At 37.2% G+C, this 6008-nt stretch overlaps 1 long non-coding RNA gene across 1 annotated transcript; it reads right to left on the bottom strand.

Moving 5' to 3' along the window:
• Positions 1-261: 261 nt before the first annotated feature.
• On the bottom strand, positions 262-2599 carry LOC143736609 (uncharacterized). Its single transcript, XR_013203501.1, has 4 exons — positions 2473-2599; positions 1727-1837; positions 1346-1534; positions 262-910 (listed from the first exon to the last, which is right to left on the bottom strand). It is a non-coding gene; the product is annotated as an uncharacterized LOC143736609 (long non-coding RNA).
• Between the last annotated feature and the right edge of the window lie 3409 nt (positions 2600-6008).

The following is a 6008-nucleotide window of genomic DNA, read 5'->3' as shown; positions in this document are numbered from 1 at the left end:
ATAGTATGCAGGCAATGTAGGAAGTAGGCTATACAAAAACTTAACAGTCATTACTGATCTCAAAAACAAATAATATCGTCAAATGTAGCCTACAATGTCGTAATAGGATACTAAAACGTTTGAGAGGAAAATGTCTGATTTATTCTAAAATTTTAAAATAAAATAAACACACACACACACACACACACACACACACACACACACACACACACACACACACACACACACACACACACACATATACATATACACAAATACACACACACACACACACACACACACACACACACACACACACACACACACACACACACCTCTTTAGCCTATATAAAGAAATATAATAAACCGTGCGTTACATTTTACTTTTCAGAGTAGCATTCTCTTCTTAGCACTTAGAACTGTTAACCTTGCACTTGTTTTTTACAGTACCATCAAGCAATTTGAAGGGATAGGCAGAATATGCCCATTAGTGTTGAACAAGCACTTATTTCTACGTCTATATGCACATTTCCACAGTTGCTCTGTACTTTCACTGACTTCCTTCTAATTTATCCATTTTTAATATTTTTTTATTCTTTGCTTTTATTGTTGGTTTATTTCTTACACATTTGTTGTGATTATTTTATGTTTATGATTTAAAATCATTTTTATGTAAAGCACTTTGAATTACTATTGTGTATGAAATGTGCTATACAAATAAACATGCCTTGCCTAATATAGGTGTCATCAATCAACTCAATGTTTAATTATGTTTACATCTGCTCAGGAGAGCAATTAACATCTGTCAAGAGAGGCACAGAGAAATGCAGTCAGTGGCACATTCTTCTTAATTTGTTGGTTTCGAAACCTCTATAAATGGTCACTCAGGTAGCTCTACCTGCAGATGAAACATTTATTCCTCCTGGTGTGCCTGCAAAGCAGTAAATGAATAACGGTTATGAGATAAAAATTTAACTATTTAAACAGAAAATAACTATATACTGACAATGTTATATTCATTGAGGATATTTCAATAAATACCCAAAACAATCCTAAAATATTATTTTATTTATATTTTAAATATTAATAAATATAAATTTATTTATATTTTATTTATCTGAGTGACTGCAGATAAAAAGTCTAAGATTCTTTGAAGCAATAAACAAACTCTGTTAAAAAGCATAATAAAAAGCAAATGTGACCCTGCTGTGTACATTAACAACCCATTGAGTCAGCAGTTAGGAGTTTAAAGCTGACCCAGTTTGGAGGGTTCACTTTTGAGTCTTAAGATAGGCCAATATGAGCAATTACTTTGAAAAGTGTATATTTTTTCAATGTTTAAAACAATTATTAGCTTTAGGCCTACCATCAAAAAGGAAGAGGTGACTTTGTAATTGTCTGAGCTCTGTTTGGGTTTGCCACAGCCACTGGGCCCAAACTGACTGACAATGATGCCCCCTCCTGTTCATTTCTGGTATGACAGCCACTCATATTTACAGACATTCTACATGTGGGACATGACATATCCTGCTCTAGCCAGGAACGCAAGCATGACCTGAGAACACACACAGATACCAGTATCTTAGAGACAATGTAAAAAGGTTTCCTAGCAAATTGTCTATTTATTTCCAAATACTGAATACTTCATTGTCGCTCATTCAACTTAGTGCTGCATGGGAGATTACATTCACATTCAGGTGGATGAATAATAAACCTTTCTCAATCTTAATTGTGGTAATTTTCATACTTGTGGAAAAGGTGCCCGCAGGGCAGTTTGTATGCTGTGTACATCTTTTCCCAGCAAACAGCACATCTGTCATCATGAGATGCCAGCTCTTCCGTTGTAGCCATAGAAAACCTGCCAAGAGATATTATGATTTAGAAGGGCTGTCTTTTCTCTCTTCATTACAGCAAATTACCAAAACAGAGTGCACATACAACAGCTGTTATCTTACTTATGTACAAAAATAAACCAGCATACAGCATAATAATACATTAGAGGGAAAAACGGAGTTTGAGAAACTTCCATGTCACTAGCATTAAGTAGAAATATTAACTATTATTCAAACATTTTCACAGACAGTGACAACATTCCCACAGTAATTAACATAGTAAATCTAGCAATGTTTTTAATAATTACATTTAAATTTACATTTATAACACTATACTTTTGAGTTATAATACCTTGGCACCAAATTATGAAAAAAAAGTAAAAAATAAAATAAAATTATTTTTTCATCTTTTGGAAAGTTCTGAAAATGCTATAAAAAATTATCTTGCTGTTGTTTATTATCTAAGTCTGTCAATATAATCAAATCAGCCACAGAGAACCAAATATTCCCATAGAGCTGGAAAAGGCAAAAGACAAGAAAATATGTAAATTATTCTATTATTTAATAGTAGGCTAATAATAATAAAAAAAACTTGTTTAAATGGTTCGTTAAATTAATTGTTTTTAACATAAAAGTGAAAAAAAAAGGATGATTGTCTCACCAGCATGTGGATATGATGCATCATATCTGTAAAAGAATACCCATCTCCATGACAAAGGCTGTGCAATAAATACAGACCTCTTTATCTTCCCAGGAATCTTCACAGATCAGGTCATGCAGGTGAATTGTGTACCTGAACAAAATGAGATTTCAATTCACATATCCTAAAGACTTTAAAGGATATATCTCCGATAAATGCATGACAAGAGAATTCAAAATCACGTCTTATGGGTTATACATTTACCAGAGGTGTAAAGTACTTGAGTAATTCTCCACTGTTATACTTAATTATTTTGGGGAATTTGTACTTTACTTCAGTTCTGATAAAACCGAATATATATATATATATATATATATATATATATATATATATGTATGTATGTGGCGAGGGGGGCGTGGTCTCGCGAAGTCTGTAGCGAGAGACGAGTCAGCGAGCTGTGCGGTGAGTAAGTAGGTAAAGTGCAGATGATGAACACCTTTGTCTGATTGCAGTGACTGGCGTGGAGACTGCATATAAGCTGCCAGAAATGAGTGAGCAGCGAGAGAGAAGGGCTTGGGACTCGCATAGAGCGTGAGCTGGTACAGCGGGGAGAGTATTTCTTATATGTTTGCTGTAGTATTGCACTACAGTGAAGGCGCATGAGCGCACCTTTTTGTTTCTTTTATTTACTGAATAAAGTGCGAGTCCCAATTCCGCCGACCCTGTCTTCTTCTTCCTCCACCCACAAACTCTTAGGTTGACTACAATATATATATATATATTTTTTTCTCCTATTATTCTTTACCCTAATGTGACTAATCAGCCAAACCCATCATACAAGTTTAATTTTCCTTTAATTTAAACAGCCACATTTTTTTGTTGAGAAAATGCTGATAAAGCAGCATTTTTATTATCAGAAGAATAGCGCACCAAAAAACAAATGTCATAATTTTCCCACCATCATTATATAAGAACCTGACAATGGAACCAAATAGGAAAAGTTCTGAAGAAGTTTCATGCTTTTCCCGACCACCATGTAAATGAAGTTCACAGATGTGTATACATTTGTATATGTGTAATATATATACAAGCACTGGCTACTTTATTAGGTACACCTTGATAGTACCGGTTGGACTCACTTTTGCCCCCTGAACTGCCTTAATTCTTTGTGCCATACATTCAACAAGGTACTATAAACATTCCTCAGAGATTTTGGTCCATATTGACATGATAGCATCACGCAGTTGCTGTAGATTTGTCGGCTATAGATTTGTCGGATATCTTCATTAAGCCAGGTTGAGATGTATTGAGCTTTGTGACACACATGTTATCCTGCTGAAAATAGCCATCAGAATATGTCACTGTGGTCATAAAGGGATGGACATGGTCAGCAGCAATACTAAGGAAGGCTGTGGCGTTTAAATTATGCTCAACTAAGGAGCCCAAAGTGTGCCAAGAAAATACCCTCCACACCATTACACTACCACCACCAGCCTGAACCGTTGATACAAGGCATAATGGATCCATGCTTTCATGTTGTTTACTCCAAATTCTAACCCTATTTATTTCATTTTTTTATTTTACCTTTATTTTACCAGGTAGGCCGATTGAGAACAAATTCTAATTTACAACGGCGACCTGGCCAAGAAAAAGGCGAAAAATGTGCAAGACAACAGGGAGTTACATGATAAGTACACAAAACACAGGAGTGCAAATTACAGATTACAGTAAAACACAATAAGAGGATAAGGTATATGTGGTTCTGTTGAACAGCATAGCTAAAACACTAGCGAATATATTGTAAAATACTTAAAAAATATAACAGTACATGGTAAATGGACTGCATTTATATAGCGCTCTCACAGACCCAACTGAGCCACTGCCGCCCCGCGTACAAAAAAACAAAACCTGAAAAAACTAAACAAAAAATCTGGATCCATTTTACTGGATATACAAGGATTAAAGTGTGTCTAGCAGGTAAATCATTTGGGTGCATGGATTGTATAACAGCAATTATGGGAAAGAGCATTTGAGAAATATATGAGCAACGAAAGTAAATACAAGAAAGTCAGCAGATATAATAGTGCAGGTGAAAGAGGTCCACTGTGCAATGTGGGCATAACATAAAAGAGAGAAGTTGAAGATAGCTAGCAGGTACATAGATCAGACAGGTGTCCAGAAAGGAGTAGTTTAAAGGCAACTGGTGATATGAATGTTTCAAGTTTTAGGTTTTTTTGTAGTTCATTCCAGTAGTTGGCAGCTGCAAACTGGAAGGATTGGCGGCCAAATGTTGTGCAAGCTTTCGGAGTGACTAAGGCTATATACCTACTAGATCGTAGACTATGAGTAGGTAGAGCAAAGGTAATAAGACAGCTTAAGTAAGCGGGACTTTGCAAGAGCAGAGTTTGCAGAGGCAGTTCTATAAATGACATTGCCAAAGTCGAACATTTGAATGATAGTCATTTTCGCCAAAACAAGTTTGGCAGCATGAGTGAAGGAGGTCCTATTGCGGAAGAGGAAGCCGATTCTAGATTTAATTTCAGATCTTAGTTTGTTAATGTGTGGCTGGAAGGAGAGAGAGCTGTCTAACAAGACACCCAGATATTTATATGTATCAACATATTCTAGATCAGACCCATCCAGCGTGGTGATGCTAGGTAGACAGGCAGGTGTTGGCAGTGATCGATTGAAAAGCATGCACTTAGTTTTACCAGAATTTAGTAATAACTGAAGGTTTCGAAAGAAATGTTTAATGGCAATGAAGCTCTCTTGGAGATTTTTGAGCACAGTATCTAACGAAGGACCTGACGTGTACAGGATGGAATCATCTGCATAAAGATGGATCTGAGAATCACCAGCAGCAAGAGCCACATCATTGATGTAGAGGGAAAATAAAGTCGGCCCGAGAATCGAGCCCTGTAGCACCCCCATAGAGACAGGCATGGGTCCCGACAAGATGCCCTCCGATTTAACACGTTGGACCCTGTCGGCAAGATAGTTGGAGAACCAGGCGAGGCAGTCATGGGAAAAGCCCAGGCTATTAAGTCGGCTGATGAGAACACGGTGATTTACCGAATCAAAAGCCTTGGACAGATCGATGTAGACGGCTGCACAGTATTGCTTTTTATCAATGGCTATGATGTCGTTCAGGACCTTCAGGGTAGCCGTGGTGCAGCCATGACCAGCACGAAGACCAGACTGCATAGTGGAAAGAATGCGGTGGGATTCGAGATGACTGACAATTTGTTTGTTGACAAGTTTTTCGAAAACTTTGGAAAGACAGGGTAGGATGGATATTGGTCTGTAGCAGTTGGGGTCGAGGGTGTCTCCCCCTTTGAACAGGGGAATGACTGCGGCGGATTTCCAATCTTTCGGGATTTCAGAAAATAAGAGAGAGAGGTTAAATAGACTGGTGATGGAGGCAGCAATAATATTTGCAGATAATTTTAGAAAAGATGGGTCCAAATTATCCAGCCCAGCTGATTTGTATGGGTCCAGCTTTTGCAATTCTTTCAGTACATCGGCTGTCTGGTTAGGGGTAAAGGAAAAGTGTGTGG

The sequence above is a fragment of the Siphateles boraxobius genome, unplaced genomic scaffold (genome assembly GCF_051911475.1).
Source record: "Siphateles boraxobius isolate OS27281-9 unplaced genomic scaffold, OSU_SipBor_1 130, whole genome shotgun sequence".
Classification (NCBI taxonomy): domain Eukaryota; kingdom Metazoa; phylum Chordata; class Actinopteri; order Cypriniformes; family Leuciscidae; genus Siphateles; species Siphateles boraxobius.
Note: the sequence above shows the minus strand (reverse complement) of the source record. Positions and strands in the feature narration are given on the sequence as shown.